Source organism: Diaphorina citri, unplaced genomic scaffold (assembly GCF_000475195.1).
Source record: "Diaphorina citri unplaced genomic scaffold, Diaci psyllid genome assembly version 1.1 scaffold395, whole genome shotgun sequence".
In the NCBI taxonomy this organism is placed as follows: domain Eukaryota; kingdom Metazoa; phylum Arthropoda; class Insecta; order Hemiptera; family Psyllidae; genus Diaphorina; species Diaphorina citri.
The window spans coordinates 66,498-90,256 of NW_007377830.1; the positions used below are offsets into that span (position 1 = coordinate 66,498).

Genomic DNA, 23,759 nt, shown 5'->3' on the forward strand with positions numbered 1-23,759 from the left:
ACCAGTGGCGTAGCGTGTATGTATGGCGTGTATGGCGGCCATACAACTCAAAAGTTCACTCTAATGCCCATAAATATTAATGGCATGTACTGTGATGGGACTTGTTAGACCTGTGCATGAGCCCTACACGTTCTACACGCCCTACACTTGCATTTAGACCACGCTACGCCACTGAGTGTGATGCACTTGTTATTGTACCATGGTTTTTTACGCACTCTTCTAAGTGTCTTTTTATTAGTGTTAATTTTTACCATAAGATTTATTGTCCACAAATATTTAATTCAAATTGTATCTGAATAGGGCGCAATGGTCTTCAATAGTACCTATGCGGGCACCCTGTATAAAATATTCAGAGTAAATAATCTTAATTGTTATTTCACGGTATCATCCCATAGCCTCGTACAGGGTGTATAAAGAAAATAACGTAATCCTATGGCATTTCTCACTATAATCAAATTCAAACAAAATGCCAAAATGACTAATACTTGTTCCCTACTTGCTCCATTTACACATAACTACCTACCAGTCGCATTTCATTGCTTTGACAAAAATCAATCTTCCATTATTTCTCTCCCATTCTAAACCATCTACTTGAGTATCTTTATCAATGACATAAGTGCCTACCTGCCTACACAGTCTAGTTACACCAGAGCAACAGAATGCAGAATGATCTATTATTCATAAAACTTTGTCTAAGCTGCTACCAGGTATATTTAGAAAAGGGATCAAGGTGATAATAGTGTCATCATTAACAACACAAGTAACTCCAGGTCATTTCTTGGTCATTAGCTTTCCCTCCGTCCATTTCCATGTCTCTTATAATAAACGTCCTTGGAGTTTGATAAGGGACAGATTGTAATTAAAACATAGCATCCTCTGACCCATTATATCTAGATCTGTCTGGGACCTTAATAACCCTAATGTGAGATACAAATCTTAACACTAGAGAGTAATAGAGCACACAAGATTAAATATGTAGTTCATTTTGTGCTCTCAGATACAAATACCTGTAAATGCACCTTCCTATGTATTAGAGATAACCCTCGTATAAGCATTGGACATTACAACAGTACTGGGAAAAAAAAAGCTCTAAACCTACAAAGCTACAAAAGCTCTAAATCTACAAAGCTACAAAGACTGTCATGAATCAAGTAATACACTCACTTTTCAGGCGTGTTTCCATTGCTGATAATGCTGTAGCTACCATTGCAAATGATCTGCTGATGTTGGTTGTGGTGGTGGCAACTGCTGTTGTTATAGTTGGGAAGGATCACATGGTTGTGGTTGGTACTATTGATCTTGTTGCCATTGCTGTCAGTTGTCATGTTGAGAGGGTGAGACACAGGTGATATCTTACCAGCCAAACTGTTCAATGTTTGTAACATACTAAAATCGTTGTTACAACTATTCAATGTTTCGAATAGCATTCAAATTGTTTTGAGGACACCACTCTAATGAAAAAACGACTCTTGAGTCACATTAAAAAATATCTGAATGTTATAATTTATCTGACCCAATCTGGGTTGCAATTATGGTTCCAATATGTTCCTTGCCAAAGACATCCATGATGTCAAAGTCAGTTCGAAAATTCTCAGCATTTTTTCTACCCTTAAAAAGAAAGTTCATTTTCTTTAAAATAAATTTTAACTGCTGCTGTTTTAAAGAATGCACTACAATAAGTTATTTTCTCTCAACACTTGGAATTTTTTCAAATATTGTTGGAAGGTACTTAGTTTGTATTTTATAGTTTTTATAATTTTCCACAAAACTGTTCACTTTTTATATGTTATAAAAGAATTAAAATAATTATTATTTTGCTACTTACAAAGTTTATTTGTTGCAACTTTATTATTTTTTTTTTTTTTTTTTTTTATTTCGAGATGCATGGAAATTTCCTGCAAGACGGATCTCCATTCAAATTTATCCTATCCACAACAAAATTCTGGGGAAGCATCGAAATTATTTGGTGTTATCCTTTTAAGCTTTAAGGAGTAAGCTTTCAGATTTTCATTCTTCCTCAGTTCCATCTATTGAATGTGAAAGGCAGAACTTCCCTTATGCGTACCCAAGTCTTTATCGTCCTCTCCCCTTGTCTTCCCTCCTCCACCTGTCCTCCTTACATTCTGCCTTGTCCTGAGAGACCTTGTCTACTTTTATTAAAACTTTTCAAGAATGACTTTCTTCCTCTCTTTTGCTTCGTCAAAGTATACTCTTGTCATTATTAGAAAATTTGCTTTCTACTTAATGAATTCCTGTTGAAACCATTTTCCGGGGGAACTCTTTTGATGAATATCATCATTTCTTGTGGTCTAGAATAGTTCTAGAAAGAAATCTAAACTTTATTTTTTTTTTCCCCCATAAGGAACATTTTTTCCCTCGTTCTTTTGAATTACATCACAAACAAAAAAGATACCTCATTGTGAAAAATGTAATTAGAAAACATAAGGAACATTTTTTCCCTCGTTCTTTTGAATTACATCACAAACAAAAAAGATACCTCATTGTGAAAAATGTAATTAGAAAACCCCATAAGGAATATTTTTTCCCTCGTTCTTTTGAATTACATCACAAACAAAAAAGATACCTCATTGTGAAAAATGTAATTAGAAAATTGAGTAAGTCTCACGAACAAATTTCAAAGGCACTGTGAGCACAAAGCTCCGAGTCTTGGTTTTGACTTGCATTCCTTGGACAAGTACTTCATGTTTACAAAAGAAAAGTATTTGCGACTCTAAAGTGTGGATTTACTGGTAGTAGTACCTCATGAGGACCTCCCTGCAACTAGACTTTAGACACAACACAAACGTTGGAGCAGGTTTTAATATGTAGTAATTAAGGTCACAGATACGGGTAAAGGCAGTAAGTTTAAAAGCCACCATGGAAGTAGGTATGTCTTTGGATATTTTTATTCAGAAAAGTTAACTTACATACCTAGTTACCTACCTATTAGCCAAAATACCTGGCTATAGGTACATACCTAGACTAGACTAGAAAACAAATTAGAAGATAACCCGACAGTTATTACAGGAGAGTACCTATAGCAAGTATAGCAGCTACCTAGGTACAATATACATGGTCTTCTTTGGACAATTTGAAAGTTTTGTAGGCAAGGATAGGTACATAATTATTGTATGTTATCTCTTCGGCTGTTGAGCACAGCATATACAAAGAATAGATCTTCATTCGTTTATTGACATAAATTTTTTAAACGGAAACTCCAAGGACTTAGTTCTACTGGTAGCATTAGGAGAATCAACTCTGGCAGCTTTTCTAATGTCCCTTATTTTTTATTCCACGAGAATTTTCCTCTTGTCCATTTTCTTTTTCCAATCCATCAGAGTAGCTCAGACAATTATCTTCTCTCTTTGCTCTTCGTATCATAGGGGAAAGTATTTTCTCTTTTGTTTTATACAATGTGCACATAAGTCTTCTGATAATACTGTTTTCAGAAATACAAGTTCTACCATTACAGTCTTCGACATAAAAGCATTAGGAGCAGTCCCAGGACGCAAAGAATTAGGTATACTTGATATGAATTTGAATTCTATAGATAGAAAATAGAAGAGTCCATTTCGTCCAAATTGCTCGATAGTAAGAGTTTCGAGATAAAATGTTTTGTTACCTATGTTATAGGTTCATGTTCCTTATCCGGGGATAGAACTGAGAGGATGTCAACGAAGTTCTCCATTCAATGCAATTTAAGCTATAACAAGACCTACCCTAAAGGATGCAAAGTTGGAAAGACCTACTTGGGTACACGAGGTAAACTGAAAGAAGATATAGGTGGTGTTGTTGATAAAATGGTATTAGCACACGCTGGAGATGAAGTTGCGAGTAACTGCATTCCTCGTTATGCACGCAGTCCAGGGGGCCTAATACAATGTAACGAGAAAGTATTGGAATGGGTCCAAATACTATGTACAACATGAAAATTTTCACGGGGGTGGGGGGGATGGTTTAAGAGATATACGCAAAGTTCTAAAGAAGTGCCGAAAATTTTGCAGTTTTTTGCCCATCAAAAAATTCTCCAATCTTAGAAGGTAGGTACATATTAGTATTTTTCGCCCCCGTATAATAATATCACATAGACAATAACGACAGAAGGTAAGCCAGATCCACCCACACATATCCTAGGACCTAGATACTATAGGAACGACAAATGGTTTGAGAGAAATTCTTTTCACAAAGTACAAGGTAGAGTTGTCCAACCAATTTAATATCATTGTCAAAACACTCTCCCATATTCTACTTTCTCCTTCAGTTACCTCCCATGTTTTTCTTTCTATTTCCATTGTTCAAGAATTTTATACACATAACTTCAATTCCCTGTCGCGTATAATATCTCTAGTAGCGCGGTCAAACTTTCTTGACTTGGCGGGGCGGAGCGCTACCGCGCTCCTTAATCTTGATTCCTGATGGTGTCAACGAAGTTCTCCATTCAATGCAATTTAAGCTATAACAAGACCTACCCTAAAGGATGGAAAGTTGGAAAGACCTACTTGGGTACACGAGGTAAACTGAAAGAAGATATTTATAGGTGGTGTTGTTGATAAAATGGTATTAGCACACGCTGGAGATGAAGTTGCGAGTAACTGCATTCCTCGTTATGCACGCAGTCCAAGGACGAGTGAGTGCATACTGCAGTTTAGTTCAGCTGATAGTCGACTAATTGACAGAGGCAATGCTAACGTTAATAGTAACCTTGACAATGATGTCAGACTTGGTTAATTAGACTAGACTAGAAAACAAATTAGAAGATAACCCGACAGTTATTACAGGAGAGTACCTATAGCAAGTATAGCAGCTACCTAGGTACAGATGCAATTGACATTCGCATTGAGCACAAACTGCTGGGGCTATTTAGGTTTCCGCGAATGGGTAGGGCAGGACTTGATAAGCCTTAACTTATTACCATTTACCTACATATGCTGCAATATTTTGTGCTTTTTCATTTTAATCAATGAGCACATTTTTGCCGGTTGTAAGGGAACATCAAATATTCTTTGTCATTGAAAATGAAAGAAAATCAATTACTTTACCTACTGCGTGAAGGAAATCAAATAGAGGAGGTATCCGCCTAATCAACTACTAGGTACGGTTTTCTTTCTTTGAAACAATCTTCACTGGTTAAGTTCATGTTCCTTATCCGGGGATAGAACTGAGAGGATGTTATCAAGGCAAATGAAGATGAGGGCAATAACAACACCCCTACCTAGGTACATATTTTCTACAGTTTTATGGGGCGAATAAACGGTTAATTTTTTTCTTCCTCTAATTTGAACTGGAATTTTTTCAGTGTCCCATAAATGTAGCTCAGCATTTAGCACCCACTGGAAAACCTTACGGTACTCAAGATAAAAAAAAAGTCTGCTGTCTCCAGATCTCGTAAAAAAATTCAAATTTTACGACTCTGTAATCATTATAGGAAACTTCTTGTCATAAACATAAAAAGTATGTATTTCACAGGGGGTGAGCTTTTCCGTATTTTGAGTTTGAAATTAAAGTAAAGGAAAAAAAGAAGCTGTTGTATTTCAGAGCTTACAAGGAGCAAAGTGTGTAGTTAATTGTTGCAATAAGCTTCCTGACATTTTATAGATTCCTTGGCTCGGCTTTTTTATCCGAAGTAGAAGAATTCATGACAACAATAACTATACTTAGAGTTGGAATAAAATGTTTCCTTCTTTACTACACAGAACACAATTACTATACCTACGTATATCAACTATCCGTTCAGTTCACAGTCTGTGACTGTCAAATATTTTACAGGTGATTACTTGAACGGTAGAAGTGAGGACGAAATAATCACAAAAATTAGGCGATTTCTCAAACAAACTATGGAGTGCACATTAGATAGATGTATATCAACTATCCGTTCAGTTCACAGTCTGTGACTGTCAAATATTTTACAGGCGATTACTTGAACGGTAGAAGTGAGGACGAAATAATCACAAAAATTAGGCGATTTCTCAAACAAACTATGGAGTGCACATTAGATAGATACATATTGAAATCAAAAAGAGAAAAATGTATTTGGACGTCACAAAATCTAAGCAAAATTCATATAAAATAGCGTAAAATCAACATTGTAAACTTGGCAACAGTGAATCTTGACAGCTGACAACTGTGGGTTTACTTTCATCTCATCTCCAATTTCACAAGAGTTTTCAGTTTTCTCCCTTGCTTGGCAAAATTCATATAAAATAGCGTAAAATCAACAGTGAATCTTGACAGCTGACAACTGTGGGTTTACTTTCATCTCATCTCCAATTTCACAAGAGTTTTCAGTTTTCTCCCTTGCTTTCACTCCTTTCCTTAATGCTTTTGTCATTTTCCTTATTTCACATTCTTTGTTTCAAAGAAAGAACATCATCTCAGACAAATGACAAAAACGATACAACAACAAGGATATCTTTTTCGTTTAAAGTTGACTTTTTTTTTCTTTTGCCGAAAAAACGAAAAAAGCTCCGTCAAAGGCTTAAATGTAAATAAAGACAAAATGTATTCAAAGTCATTTATTCGAATTATTCAGCTGATTTGAATTTATATGTTTCCTTACATTTACTTAAAAAACATTTTTTTATATATATATTTACAAGTTTTTTTTTTTTTTTTTTTTTTTTTTTTTTTTTTTTTTTTTTTTTTTTTTTTTTTTTTTTTTTTTTTTTTTTTTTTCGTTTGTCTTTTATTTTCAAACTTTTTTCTTTTCCTTGGAAATTACTTTTCACATCTCGCGCATTTTTATTGAATCCCCCTCCCGATTCCTCCCATGGTCTCCAGGCTGTCTTGCCTTCTGCACACTAGGGATATGACGTTGTGTATATTTTTTTTCCAATTTTCAATTTCAAATTGAATCTAAATTATGTATGGTGTAGGATATTATATTATTCTCATATTCATAGCAGAAGTTTTTCCTCTGTACGCACTTGTTTTCATTTTATTTCAAAGAAAAGTTCTTCCAAATTGCGAATTTCGAATATTTTCAAACTCAATATTGTTCCTATACCGTTGCTAATGAAGGATTGAATTTGAAACGGAACACAACATATAGGTACCACCTACCTACGTAGGTATTTGGATAAGGTAAAACTGACTGTTGCTCAAATAAATAATACCTAATATTTATGACGCTAATATCTTTTAACATGATGATATCAAGATAATACGAACATTAAATTATGTAGGATGTATGATGTAGGTCTACTCTCTACTTGTGTAGAATGTTTCACGACACAACCCAAGGGAACCGTTAATTGTGGAAGAATTTTCAAAATATGTGGAACAAGAATGTCAGAGGAAATTCCTTTGTAATGAACTTAACACTCTTGTTTATACGATGAAGATGAACATTATAGGTATAAGGTATAAGAAATAGGTAGGTAGGTAGTAGGTAGGTAGGTATTTCAGGGTGTGGGAGTGAATAAGTGTGAGGGATGGTTTTAAAATTGAAGTTAGCTGGCGGACATATGTATTAGGAATAATGAGCTACTGTTTAACAGTATCAATAGTGCAAAAATATAATAAACCCCCAACAAAACTTAACGCTTGAATATAATAAAATTTTAATTAAGCTGAAGCCGTGAGTAAAAACTCACGCCTCACGCTTTTTTCTATTTTTAAAAATCCTTTTTTCCACACCTCACAATTATGTGTTTTTCTTTTTTTAGCTTCCATTTCAATTGCCCCTCCATGTCGTCTATTTCTAAACATTAGCATAAAAACGTTCTCGCCAGCACTTTTGATATCATGAACCAGTGGGAAATAAATGCAAAGCCGAAGGTTATGAAAGCTATGACTATAACTGTAATTTTAAACAGTTTAAAGAATGATAACAGTGTTTAACCTTTCCCTGTGTTTTCTTTAATTTTCTAATTTTCTTTCCCTGAGAATATGGACAAGTTAATCGTGAATGAAGTTCTTTCTTCGCCCGCGCCCTTGGAAACTTGCAATTATACACAAAAGTCGAGAAGAAAGCAAAACCTCTCAAAAGAAACATGAAAATCCCAATATTTTCTATAGATGGTAAGTCCCTAAGGGTGACAAAACTGACTACATCAAAAGTAAATGTAATATTACCTCCTAATAGACCTAACAAATTTAAATAGTAAATCCATTATAAGACGTACAATTGAATCACCCAGTATAAAAGGTGGCGTGCAAACAAAAAGTAGAGAAATACAATCATAATCATAATGATAGTCATTACAAAAAGTTTTGTAAGTTTTGAATTATTGTGGTTTTGGTTTCTGTAATAAATATTAGTATCGAAAAAAACCCTCTTTGTTTTGTTGCAAGAGAAAACACATAAATTCTGAAAGTGTTTCACCAGTTGAAAGTTTAGTGGAATACCTTAAACCCATTACGGAAAATTATCGATTTTGTTCAGGAACAAAGAAATTGGAAAAATCATTCGGGGGTAACAATACCTATAGATTTAGAAATTACTTCTAAAGTATGTGTTTCAAGGTTTCAACAAAAAATTACACAAAAAGTTAAATGTAAGTCTCATTCTAACATTTTGTTAAATGTGAGTCTCACATTTTGCCAACATTTCACCCATATTAAGGGATATGATTTATGTGTTTATTATTACGAGTAGGTATATCTCCAAAAAATTTCCGGTAAAAATTTCGTAATTTACTGCTAACATAATTATGAAGATGTTGTAAAATTAACCAGACACATTTTATCTCCAAAAAATTTCCGGTAAAAATTTCGTAATTTACTGCTAACATAATTATGAAGATGTTGTAAAATTAACCAGACACATTTGAAAGACATAAACACAGATGATCGCCTCACGCAGTCCCCAAGGAGGAAAAAATACCCAAGATTAAGGAAAATACCCGGTATGGGAAAAAGGCCTTTATTTTTCAAAATAATCACCTCACAGAACATACCAACAAGATCGCGTGTATATTTGCTTTCCTATAAACCTGAAGAGTTAAGGAAAGAAAAGAAGACATTGAGAAAAACAAAAGAGCTTCCGATATTCCCAATGTGAAATATTATCCATTCCTCTATCCCCTATTCTTGTTTGCTCTTCTGCCTTGTTTACCAATCCTTTTCTTGCTTTTCCCCATCCTTTCTTTTCTCTCCGCCAGTCGGTACCTATACATCAGTTTATACTTTGTTCTTCTTTATCTGTATCATTTTCTTCAATAAAATAAAATATAAGTAATCTTCTAAATTGCTCCATCTGCTGGCTGTGTGTTGTTCTTCGTTGGATTATTATTATAGAAATATAGACATTATTAGTATAGAGTTATAGAGTGAAAGTTCTATGTTACCATCAAATGACAGAAAGCTGGAATAATGATCATGTGAGTAAAGTGTGCGTATATTTTCTGTGCATGATGATTTAGAGTTTCGACAAAAGTCACCCTCCTATGCACGAAAACGTGAATAAATACTAATTAAGACAATTAAAAAGTTCAGGTCTCCTATCCTGTCTTCCTTCTCTCTTTGATTTCGGGACGATAAGACCTTAGCAGTTACAGTTCCCTCTGTCAAACCTCTTAAAAAAAGTTAAGGGCTCATACCAGAATGATATTAGAGTTGAAGCCTTAAACATAATGTAGGTATACCTACAATATACATGGTCTTCTTTGGACAATTTGAAAGTTTTGTAGGCAAGGATAGGTACATAATTATTGTATGTTATCTCTTCGGCTGTTGAGCACAGCATATACAAAGAATAGATCTTCATTCGTTTATTGACATAAATTTTTTAAACGGAAACTCCAAGGACTTAGTTCTACTGGTAGCATTAGGAGAATCAACTCTGGCAGCTTTTCTAATGTCCCTTATTTTTTATTCCACGAGAATTTTCCTCTTGTCCATTTTCTTTTTCCAATCCATCAGAGTAGCTCAGACAATTATCTTCTCTCTTTGCTCTTCGTATCATAGGGGAAAGTATTTTCTCTTTTGTTTTATACAATGTGCACATAAGTCTTCTGATAATACTGTTTTCAGAAATACAAGTTCTACCATTACAGTCTTCGACATAAAAGCATTAGGAGCAGTCCCAGGACGCAAAGAATTAGGTATACTTGATATGAATTTGAATTCTATAGATAGAAAATAGAAGAGTCCATTTCGTCCAAATTGCTCGATAGTAAGAGTTTCGAGATAAAATGTTTTGTTACCTATGTTATAGGTTCATGTTCCTTATCCGGGGATAGAACTGAGAGGATGTCAACGAAGTTCTCCATTCAATGCAATTTAAGCTATAACAAGACCTACCCTAAAGGATGGAAAGTTGGAAAGACCTACTTGGGTACACGAGGTAAACTGAAAGAAGATATAGGTGGTGTTGTTGATAAAATGGTATTAGCACACGCTGGAGATGAAGTTGCGAGTAACTGCATTCCTCGTTATGCACGCAGTCCAAGGACGAGTGAGTGCATACTGCAGTTTAGTTCAGCTGATAGTCGACTAATTGACAGAGGCAATGCTAACGTTAATAGTAACCTTGACTATGATGTCAGACTTGGTTAAGGCAAGAGATGCAATTGACATTCGCATTGAGCACAGACTGCTGGGGCTATTTAGGTTTCCGCGAATGGGTAGGGCAGGACTTGATAAGCCTTAACTTATTACCATTTACCTACATATGCCGCAATGTTTTGTGCTTTTCTATCAATGAGCACATTTTTGCCGGTTGTAAGGGAACATCAAATATTCTTCTTCATAGAAAATGAAAGAAAATCAATTACTTTACCTACTGCGTGAAGGAAATCAATCGGTAGAATACTAGGTACGGTATTCTTTATTTCAAGTAATCTTCATGGGTAAGTTCATTTTCCTTATCCGGGGATAGAACTGAGAGGATGTTATCAAGGCAAATGAAGATGAGGGCAATAACAACACCCCTAATGATGACAATACTACTGGTTAAGTTCATGCTCCTTATCCGGGGATAGAACTGAGAGGATGTTATCAAGGCAAATGAAGATGAGGGCAATAACAACACCCCTAATGATGACAATACTACAGTGCAACATTAATGTTACGAAAAAGATAAGTGTTTGCTTAAATATCTCACCATAAATTTAATTTTATGTCTTTTAACTTTATATATTATGTAAGTATAAAAAAAAAACTTTCTACTTGAGCTAATTCGAAATTTATCTTCCCGTTCAGACTGGAGCTCACACATGTGGATTTATGGCATGCCAAATATTATATGCTCTCGCAGCCTTCTTCTCGTGCATTACATTTTTATTTACATTTATTGCATTTCTGATAGCAAGTATGTTCTTCTTGTTTGACCCTTGTATATGGTTCACTTCACTAGTCAGTGTTGTATGTTAATTTTAACCCGAATGCCATTATTTCAAACGTAGGTATAATGCATCCTTTTTCGGTGGAAAAATTACTTCCCCATCAGCTTAAAACTAGGCATTATTAATTATTACATATGTAGGATCGCAAGCTATGTTCTTCTTGTTTGACCCTTGTGTATGGTTCACTTCACTAGTCAGTGTTGTAGGTATGTTAATTTTAACCCGAATGCCATTATTTCAAACGTATAATGCATCCTTTTTCGGTGGAAAAATTACTTCCCCATCAGCTTAAAACTAGGCATTATTAATTATTACATATGTAGGATCGCAAAAATTGAACTTTCTTCTATTGGGGGAAAAAAAGGTCGACAATCAACAGTGGATAAGTCAAGTCGGCACAGAAAAGTTTCTAAATCTTTAAACCGCGTTCCTACCTTCATCCCTATACAGTCTATACACCAGAGCCTAGCTCAGCTATCTTTAGCAGAACACTAAAGTTAAGCACTCGTTGAGCGTGGTGAAGTGACTTGATGAGTGACCCACTGCCCACTTGACACATGCTATTGGCCATTAGAACTCAGCCTTGTCAGGTCAAATTTGATTAAAATTTCAGGGATAAAGCAACTTAACGTCTAATATTACTTCAAAACAAGGGTTTTCCCTTGAGGACCAAATCATGTAGGTACCTATCTCCATGTTTTAATGCCCTGAATCCGTCCCCTCTTCCAGTCTTCCATCCTAACGTGTATAAGCATTCTTATCAGACAGCTTGCACACACATCGGCATTACAATATGTTAAATTTATAAGTTCACAATTACCCTTCTCTTCGCCTGTACCTCCATCAAAATCTCTTATTTTACACCACTAAACAATAACAAAAGCATTTTTCTTCGCCTCAAACTTGACAGAAAAATCAATAATGGAAAAAATACTTCTCCATCAGCTTAAAACTAGGCATTATTAATTATTACATATGTAGGATCGCAAGGCTTTTGTTTATTTTTAGTACCTAAATAGTTTTTCAATAACAGGAACAATGGAATAATATTTCAGGAGTAAAATGAGCTTTTGGTATTGAGGTGATATTTTTAGTACCTAAATAGTTTTTCAATAACAGGAACAATGGAATAATATTTCAGGAGTAAAATGAGCTTTTGGTATTGAGGTGAGGTGTAACAAAAGAAGCGAACACAACAGCAATGATTTGGGTAGTAACTACCCAAAGAGAGAAAGGAGATTAAAATAAATTAAAAGTTGAAATGTCACAAACAATAGGAAACACCACAACGGTAGCTAAATGCTATGGCGGATGAAAGTAATCTAATCAATAGAGTTGATTGGAATTCTCGTCAGTATCAGCTCGATGAAATTGCCAGTGCTGTAGATATAATAGCATGGAGATTAGAGTGATTGAAAATAAAGTTCACAAATTAAAGGTTCGATTGATCCCAATATTTCCTGTCTGCCAGCAAAAAATTTAGGTAATATCATTCCTCGACTTGTAGCTTAAGTTGAGTTTGGACCGTTTTCTTCAAAACCATTGCAATCTCATTATTCTTTAAAAGAAATGGCCACAAAAAATACATATAGGTACCTATCAGCAGCATATTCTTGGGTTCCGAATCGAGAGCTCCTTGAAGTTTCACCTCTTATCAAGGTTCAACACGAGGCTAATGTCTTGAAAGGTATAGATATACTCTGACCCGTAGACAAGGCCTCCTACCTCCATCAAAATCTCTTATTTTACACCACTAAACAATAACAAAAGCATTTTTCTTCGCCTCAAACTTGACAGAAAAATCAATAATTTGTAATTTTGAAAGCTATTGTCAGTCAGTCTCAATACATGCCCCCGTGCCCCCCATCTTTCGCCTGTATGCCCCCACCACTTCCACCGACCTCCATTCTTAAATAAAAGCAAGTTTCTGTGGGCTTCACAGCTTTTGTTTATGTGAATTCCCCTCTACGTTTTCCTCTTCTGTGTCACTTCCGACCTCTGAATTTGTGTGCCCCCACCACTTCCACCGACCTCCATTCTTAAATAAAAACAAGTTTCTGTGGGCTTCACAGCTTTTGTTTATGTGAATTCCCCTCTACGTTTTCCTCTTCTGTGTCACTTCCGACCTCTGAATTTGTATTGTTGTTGTTTTTCACCTCCCCTCAAACCAATGTTCTCTATTGATTTATTTACATCTGTACTTTTTCGCACCTCAATACCTACCACATCAGTCGTTTCATCACGTGCAGGTATTGCCATTCCGTTGCTAATTTTTTAGAAGTTTCCTTTAACACTTCCTGGGGTTTCCCTGACAACTGATGACAAATTGATTGATTTAGAAAATTGTACCACTGCTCTGAAGATACATATATTTCGCAGAGTATTATCATTTTTGTCAACATTCTCTGTTCGTCAACAGTTCCATAACATCCAAAAAATCTAAACCAAATGGACACCATCCAACTACTGAGCCATTCCTATTCTGGGCCAATTATAATATTATTTGAAATTATATGATAATATTCATTTCTTTTTTCCTAGAAATAACCCGAGTAGGTAGGTACTATTTTAGATCTTGGACTCAAGTGGATGAATTTCAATTTACTATGAAAACAATTTGCTTGCCACCCAGCTATTGCCAAGCGAGATGTGAGGACTCTAATCAGATTTCTAATTGCATTACGTCTTTGATCAAGCAAGTGGCCGCTCTTGGTATCCCACTATGTCATTAATTAACATTTTTTTTTTTTTTTTTTTTTCAAAATCCAATTAATTTAAAATGATATTGTTTTCTTGAAGTCCAAACAAACTCCATTTATCATTTTGACTCACAAATTGTACACCGTCGCAAATGAAATTATTACAAGAGGTAGATGAATAGGATGATGCAGTGCTTCGGAGCTGCAAGAAAAACATTCCATTTGTTTCACTAGGGAAACTAAACAACAATTACTTGTGTTATTTTTGTTTCTGTGTCTTTTTCGCACTCGTGTTTTACAAGCACGGTACGATGACGGTGAGATGAAGGGTACAGGGTGACGGAACTTTTATCCAACTCAAAGATAAGAGAAAGGATTCGTTAAACAAAAGGAAACCTAGGTTGCATATTGCATAGTGTTCTTGTTAAGCAACAATTGGTCGGTTTGGAGTCTTTGGAATGGTGTCGTATTCGTATCCTACAAACAAATATTGGTCAGGGTGTATTTTTTTATACAAATAATACATCGTATATTCTATAGTAGGTATAAAAGAATGTTTTTTTTTTTCAATGAAAATTAGATTCATTTGACAGGCACCCAAGAAAGCAAACGTCCCCATCTGATGTCTGATGGCCCGTATTGTTATTTTTGTTTCTGTGTCTTTTTCGCACTCGTGTTTTACAAGCACGGTACGATGACGGTGAGATGAAGGGTACAGGGTGACGGAACTTTTATCCAACTCAAAGATAAGAGAAAGGATTCGTTAAACAAAAGGAAACCTAGGTTGCATATTGAATAGTGTTCTTGTTAAGCAACAATTGGTCGGTTTGGACTTTGGAGTCTTTGGAATGGTGTCGTATTCGTATCCTACAAACAAATATTGGTCAGGGTGTATTTTTTTATATCTACAAATATATCGTATATTCTATAGTAGGTATAAAATAATGTTTTTTTTTTTCAATGAAAATTAGATTCATTTGACAGGCACCCAAGAAAGCAAACGTCCCCATCTGATGTCTGATGGCCCGTATTACAAACAAATATTGGTCAGGGTGTATTTTTTATATCTACAAATATATCGTATATTCTATAGTAGGTATAAAATAATGTTTTTTTTTTCCAATGAAAATTAGATTCATTTGACAGGCACCCAAGAAAGCAAACGTCCCCATCTGATGTCTGATGGCCCGTATTCAGTTTCAGGTTTCCTTTGATTTCGGGACGATAAGACCTTAGCAGTTACAGTTCCCTCTGTCAAACCTCTTAAAAAAAGTTAAGGGCTCATACCAGAATGATATTAGAGTTGAAGCCTTAAACATAATGTAGGTATACCTACTTCAGGTTTCATTTCGAATCAACATTCTCATACCCTGTCAACTCGTAACAATCTCCCAATGCACCCTGTAAGTGTGTAATTTTTGGAACATTTAATTTTATTTATTTTACTTTTCCTGTGATGCATATCTCTAGCATTATTTCATGTTCGTGGTATGAAATATGGCGCTTATACTTTCAGGAAGACGGTCTCAATAGATTTTTCTTTATGAGAATTACCTACTTACAAATTGGGAAACCTTCTTTATAGAACATGGGAGATTTTTAAACATGCTGGATAACCCTTTAATGGGGATTGCGTTTCAATCTGGTTGCCCCACAGACAAAGACATATAGGTACTTCCGAAACTCAAGAGCGCGAAGACCCTTGCTCGATCTACCACAAGATATTACACTCTTCCCTTCTCAGGCTTCTAAATAGTAGGTAAAGCTCTCATACCAACTTTTTTTGCTTCCTAAGTTCCTACGTATTATTATAATTTATTTTCCTCTGAAACCTCCTCTATTTCCCCCAGATCATGTTCTATTTCATGCTTCCTAAGTTCCTACGTATTATTATAATTTATTTTCCTCTGAAACCTCCTCTATTTCCCCCAGATCATGTTCTATTTCATTTCTGTGCATGATGATTTAGAGTTTCGACAAAAGTCACCCTCCTATGCACGAAAACGTGAATAAATACTAATTAAGACAATTCCCATACTTTCTGATACATTTGAAGCCAAATTAACTCATCACGATATTCATGAGACGAGAAACGGGTAGTGGAACGAGGGAGTCAAGAAGTGACGCCCGCACATAATTATGTTTAACTCTTGGATATATGTACTGTTCATATATTTGAAGAAATTGAACCATATACTCAAGTGTAAGTGTATGGAATTGTGGATAGAATGAGGAAGGGCAATAAAAGTGCGCTTCCATACCTACTTTCTGATACATTTGAAGCCAAATTAACTCATCACGATATTCATGAGACGAGAAACGGGTAGTGGAACGAGAGAGTCAAGAAGTGACGCCCGCACATAATTATGTTTAACTCTTGGATATACCATTCATATATTTGAAGAAATTGAACCATATACTCAAGTGTAAGTGTATGGAATTGTGGATAGAATGAGGAAGGGCAATAAAAGTGCGCTATTTCAGTGATAGTATTAATTTTAATATTGTGCCTAATGATTACGATTTGTAAGTAACTATACAGGGTGAGCATGCGTTCTGATACTTCTGATATATTAAAAAAAATATTGGAATACTATAACTCTTGGGCTCAATTTTCTTATGCCTCACCCTGTAGGCACATGGAACAAAGTTATTAAAAATGATTAATGATTACGATTTGTAAGTAACTATACAGGGTGAGCAGGCGTTCTGATACTTCTGATATATTAAAAAAATATTGGAATACTATAACTTTTGGGCTCAATTTTCATATGCCTCACCCTGTAGGCACATGGAACAAAGTTATTAAAAATGATATCAAGATAATATGGGGGATCATCATCAACTTCCAACATTTAAATTCTTTAATTTTATGCAAAGTGTCGCGAAAAAAAGATAAAAATATTTCGGAAGCAATGAAGCAGATTACAAACACGTTTCTGTTTTTTCAAAAATGTCGCGTTCGGATGAATAATTTGGATATATAATTATTTTTCATCATAATTACTTTTATTACTTTACCCTTTAGGGACACTTCACACTGTTGGTATTAAACCAAATAGATACCTAATTCAACATTTAAATTCTTTAATTTTATGCAAAGTGTCGCGAGAAAAAGATAAAAATATTTCGGAAGCAATGAAGCAGATTACAAACACGTTTCTGTTTTTTTTTCAAAAATGTCGCGTTTTCTTTCGGATGAATAATTTGGATAATTATTTTTCATCATAATTACTTTTATTACTTTACCCTTTAGGGACACTTCACACTGTTGGTATTAAACCAAATAGATACCTAATATCATTTTCCACTAGATTATTCATAGCCCAATACAATGTAACGAGAAAGTATTGGAATGGGTCCAAATACTATGTACCTACATAAAAATTTTCACGGGGGTGGGGGGGGATGGTTTAAGAGATATTATACGCAAAGTTCTAAAGAAGTGCCGAAAATTTTGCAGTTTTTTGCCCACGAAAAGTTCTCCAATCTTAGAACGTAGGTACATATTAGTATTTTTCGCCCCCTATAATAATATCACATAGACCATAGACAATAACGACAGAAGGTAAGCCAGATCCACCCACACATATCTAGATACTATAGGAATGACAAATGGTTTGAGAGGAATTCTTAATAACGACAGAAGGTAAGCCAGATCCACCCACACATATCTAGATACTATAGGAATGACAAATGGTTTGAGAGGAATTCTTTTCACAAAGTACAAGGTAGAGTTGTCCAACCAATTTAATATCATTGTCAAAACACTCTCCCATATTGTACTTTCTCCTTCAGTTATCTCCCATGTTTTTCTTTCTATTCCCATTGTTCAAGAATTTTATACACATAACTTCAATCTTGGTGGGATTTGGGAATTATATTTCACGTTTTCAAAATGATAGATCATTTATTTGTAAAATGAAATGACATTTCTTTCTCTTCTCTCATTCGATTCATTCGGAAAAGAGAAAAATTCCAATGCCTTTTGAACAATGGGTATCGGTAGAAGTCCCCCCCATATAGGAGGGTGGTCATTATTCAGGTTTCAATGGTGAGAATAAAGTTTTCAACTTTTGCCACCGTTTTCCTATTGATCTAAATATAGGAGGGTGGTCATTATTCAGGTTTCAATGGTGAGAATAAAGTTTTCAACTTTTGCCACCGTTTTCCTATTGATCTAATTAAATTAATGGCCTTCCTGAATTGATAAATTATTTGTGTTTAAATGGGTCCGTGTGGTTTGTAACCGCAATGTTTCAAGAATTGAACTTTCTCCTATTGGGGGAAAAAAAGGTCGACAATCAACAGTGGGTAAGTCAAGTCGGCACAGAAAAGTTCCTAAAAATTTAAACCGCGTTCCTACCTTCATCCCTAGACAGTCTATACACCAGAGCCTAGCTCAGCTATCTTTAGCAGAACACTGAAGTTAAGCACTCGTTGAGCGTGGTGAAGTGACTTGATGAGTGACCCACTACCCACTTGACACATGCTATTGGCCATCTGAATTGATAAATTATTTGTGTTTAAATGGGTCCGTGTGGTTTGTGACCGCAATGTTTCAGGAATTGAACTTTCTTCTATTGGGGGAAAAAAAAGGTTGACAATCAACAGTGGGTAAGTCAAGTCGGCACAGAAAAGTTTAAAAGTTTCTAAATCTTTAAACCGCGTTCCTACCTTCATCCCTGGACAGTCTATACACCAGAGCCTAGCTCAGCTATCTTCAGCAGAACACTGAAGTTAAGCACTCGTTGAGCGTGGTGAAGTGACTTGATGAGTGACCCACTACCCACTTGACACATGCTATTGGCCATTAGAACTCAGCCTTGTCAGGTCAAATTTGATTAAAATTTCAGGGATAAAGCAACTTAACGTCCAATATAACTTCAAAACAAGAGTTATCCCTAGAGGACCAAATCATGTAGGTATACCTATATCCACGTTTTAATGCCCTGAATCCGTCCCCTCTTTTAGTCTTCCATCCTAACGTGTAAGCATTCTTATCAGACAGCTTGCACACACATCGGCATTACAATATGTTAAATTTATAAGTTCACAATTACCCTTCTCTTCGTCTGTGAAAATACGGCTACTTTTCTTCTTGCAAGAACGGAGGTAAAAAGAAGGACCGTCATCACGATAGATAAAATTCTTTGTCAACAACAACAGCATTTTTTTATGAAGATTATATCATATTGTTTTTAAAAGGCCATAATGGGGGGGGGAAACGGTGCGTAAAGCACTCAGAATGAGAGGCAATCCAATAAAAAATAAAATATTGCGGCCAGAGGTTCGGTTGTCACAATATATCAATGGCAATATTATTCTTGTCCCCTTCAAAACTTTGAGCTCCCTCCCCTCTGGCTCCCTCTTGGAATAATTCCTACCCCGGGGTTTCTCCTCTCTCCTATTCCCCGCTCCTTCCGTCCATTTTTATCGTCTTTTGTTTCAAGAACAATACACTTAAGTTTAGGTACTTACAAAGGTTTTTTTTTACATTCTATTTTTAGAAGAATCGCTCCCGTTTTCTTTTTTGTGAAATTTGAGCACGTTATGTATGTAGTTACATTCTATTTTTAGAAGAATCGCTCCCGTTTTCTTTTTTGTGAAATTTGAGCACGTTATGTATGTAGGTAGATATTAAAGTCCCTACCTATATACAAAAGCACACGATAATGCCTAAGGTGTTTTCTCAATCTTCAGAACTCAAAAATTATGATCAGTCATTTGGCGGACTATTATCTCAGAATAACCAGCACAACATTATGTGCCCTGCCCAGACAGGGTTGCTTAACATTCGTGATCCACCCAGAATTAGAGGATACTACAGTATAATAGCAGCATTAGCAGCTACCATTAGCACACCTGCTGCTGATGGCCAAACTGAATGAACTTGGTACAATGCAATTTTTGAAAAATGTACAGTTGTTCATATTAGGTATACCCTGTGCAATGTCTGCATTTGAATACACACACGCCCCTTGTTATTCTTCTCCAGATAATCCAGATATATTTTGTTGTTTTTATTAACAAAAATACAGCTCCAGTTATTATTAACGACCACCATGTGAGATGATTAGTTAAGTAGGTACGTCTATGTCCCAGGTAATATCCACGTTTTATCCTACGGACTGTGAAGTCCTGTTCAAGAAACAAAGAATCAGAAACACACTTTGAGAAAACTGATAAGATAAAGAAGTTTGAGAAAATGACCCTGCTTCTTTTTCTTAAGAAATAAACTTAAATAAGTAATAATTTATTTCAAACAGCCTAAAGTTCTTCGAGGAAAAACTTTTAAACGTTCCATTAAATTCTAATCAACTTTTAAACTTTTCTGGGTCTTTTTTCCTTCGGGTTTCTCTGCTTTCTAGAAAATCATAAAATGAAATTTATTTTCAAACTTTTTAGTTTCAAGAGATGTTTTACGTTGTTTTTAATAAAGATGAAATCTTAGATTTTACTAGTGTCTTGTCTTACCAATGTCCTCTTGGTTCACTTCACTGATTGATTTCAATTCAGAGAAATTGTTCTCCTATTTAGTCTAAACTAAACAGACTCTTCTACAACTGTCTATGTCTAGTTTTCTACCACACGCTATATTATTGTATTGATCTGTAATTCTGTATCTATATGTATTTAAACAGACTCTTCTTCAACTGTCTATGTCTAGTTTTCTACCACACGCTATATTATTGTATTGATCTGTAATTCTGTATCTATGTGATTGTATTTAATTTAGAATTAGGTATCCAGCCTCTTATCCCTTAAATTTGATTTTTTCCATTAAAGGCAGGCAAATATCAAATTGTTGAGTAAACTTGTAAACAAACATAACACATAACAACATACCTATGTAGGAAATTTTTGAACTGAATGAACTCTAGCTTCGTATAGATTTAAGTTTATTTTTTAATAATATAAGTTTTAGTTCTAAGGCATAGATTAAGAAAATTTGTAAACACTTAAACAAAATCGATTCAATAAATATAAAAATATTATACTACCTCCATATACCTATCTAGGTACATAAATATAATATGTACATACATGGCATTTTTTTCCTCAATATCTACATTTATTATTCATATTATATTATAACCGTTAAACATGCTATAGAAAAAAAGAGCATTTTTTTCAAAGACTTTTTTTCCAGGTTACGAGTGTGTTTTTCTAAGGAATGTCTCTGCCGCAAATATACTTTGTGATTTACATACATTGTAGTATAGGTACCGACTATTACTGACATTTATAGACAGAGAACGCGGATTTTGCATGAACAAAACTCGCTCTGGGCCCTATTCCACGAAATACTCCGCACTCCCCACAGCACACTCCTCACATATAACAAAAACGGCGTACCGTTTGTCAAGATTTTCTGCACGTGGATTAAAAAGTGAGGACTGGGAAGAGCGGAGTCTTTCAGGCCACGTATAACAAAAACGGCGTACCGTTTGTCAAGATTTTCTGCACGTGGATTAAAAAGTGAGGACTGGGAAGAGCGGAGTCTTTCAGGCCACTGGATTCACTGGCAAATGAAACTTTGAATATCTACTTGAAAATACAAACATAATATCTATAAGAGTACTTACAACAGTGTTCTGAAACAGGAGGTAGATAACTAGTAACCCAAATCTCGTAACATACAAATATTCAAATATAATGGAGGTGAAAATGGAGGAGGACCTACTTGAAAATACAAACATAATATCTATAAGAGTACTTACAACAATGTTCTGAAACAGGAGGTAGATAACTAGTAACCCAAATCTCGTAACATACAAATATTCAAATATAATGGAGGTGAAAATGGAGGAGGAGGAACAAGAGGGGGGGGAGGAGGAGGAGGAGGAAGAGTAAGAGGAGGAGGATGAAGACGGAGAGGACGGTGCAGGTAGAAGGAATGGATTATAAAGATAGATATACAGGTAGAGAAAGGGCGAGGGAGAAAAAGAAGGATAGAGGAGAAGGAGAAAGAGAGAAACGTTATTAAATTAATTGGACTTTGAATACCTACTTGAAAGTACAAACATAATATCTATGAGAGTACTTACAACAATGTTCTGAAACAGGAGGTAGATAACTAGTAACCCAAATCTCGTAACATACAAATATAATAGAGGTGAAAATGGAGGAGGAGGAACAAGAGGGGGGAGGAGGAGGAGGAGGAGGAGGAGAAAGAGTATTAAGAGGAGGAGGATGAAGACGGAGAGGACGGTGCAGGTAGAAGGAATGGATTATAAAGATAGATAGATATACAGGTAGAGAAAGGGCGAGGGAGAAAAAGAAGGATAGAGGAGAAGGAGAAAGAGAGAAACGTTATTAAATTAATTGGAAACCTTGACATATGAAAATGAAACACACGTGCCATGTAGTGATGTTTTTTCCTCCCGTTTTTCCCCTTTTCTTACTCCAAATATCTACAGCATTTTCACAGATCATCATCATTATTATTAACAGTCATACTACAGATTTTATCGTTTTTACTCCGTTAAAAAACAGTAGGTACCTACTACTATACATAGATAGTTAAATACTTTCAAATATTTTGTCAGCATTTTTGCTTAACTGCACTCTGTTGCCTCTGTGCTCTGCGAACCTAAAAATCCATTTGTCAAACCGACAATAGGATAATTGATAAGTTGATAACGATAAGTAAGCATTGTCCATGAAGATATTAAAAAAACTATAATAATACAATTTACCTAATGGAGAGAAGTGGCATTATCGTATCGTGCGATGATATCTCGTATAATTATTTTGATACAATGGTGATGCCAAGATTTGTACAGAAACACTGAAACACCCACACTTTCGGATTTATAATTATATCAACATATTTATACAGGGTGAATCAGGGGGGGGGGGGGGAATTCTGTCTGTCTAGTCTAGGTTAAGGTCGGGACATCTCACATTCTTGTTCCCTTAAAATCTCGAATTGAAAAATCCGAATATCAAAACAAAATATGTGTAATACATATCCAATTTCTTATATGGATTATCTCTCTCTCCCCAAGAGATATTCCTCAAATCAGCTCGAACAAAATAAGTAGGTACCTACTAAGGTGGCGACCTTTGGGTCGTGGTGTACCTTATGATTTTTAGATAGGTAAGGAGGTACATTTTAAAATTCACATAATGATATCTGTCTTAAAAATAGCCCCCTCCTATTCAGGAACCTCTTATTCGGACCACCCTGTATATAAAATTTCTATACATTTCCAAATTATATCCCCAATGGCCAACACTATTATTTCATTCCCTTTTCTCTCTCTCTCTCTCTCTCTCTCTCTCTCTCTCTCTCTCTCTCTCTCTCTTTTCACTATTTTCCTTTCGTGATAAATAAATTAAAAAAATTATACGCGTAAAAAAGCCACAACACTATTATCTGACCTAGACATAATTTTTTCCCCGAAATTTTATTTTCGAGTTCACATGAATTACCTACTTTTCAAGAAATTCTTTTTGTTTCTATCATATGGCTCTCTCCTAATTATTATAATAATATATGAATGAATGACGAGCAAACGACTGAAAAACGTGTGATGAGAAACTGAAAAAGGGAAAGAAAGAAGAGATTGTGTTAGATTTAGATAGAGGAATATAGGGAGAGGGAAACATCCTCTCGTGGCAAATTGTGGTCACTATCGAACCTATGTCAACTGCATTGCCGGTCCTTAGAGAACAACTATTTCAGGAAAGTAGATTTTATTTCAATAATGTACCATTATATCGGAAATTCGGAAAAAGCATTTTCAACTGAACAAGTTAAAGATAA

At 35.2% G+C, this 23,759-nt stretch overlaps 1 long non-coding RNA gene across 1 annotated transcript; it reads left to right on the forward strand.

Moving 5' to 3' along the window:
• Positions 1 to 4,049: 4,049 nt before the first annotated feature.
• LOC113467072 lies at positions 4,050 to 17,863 on the forward strand. Its single transcript, XR_003391275.1, has 2 exons — positions 4,050 to 4,104; positions 17,634 to 17,863. It is a non-coding gene; the product is annotated as an uncharacterized LOC113467072 (long non-coding RNA).
• Positions 17,864 to 23,759: the final 5,896 nt, after the last annotated feature.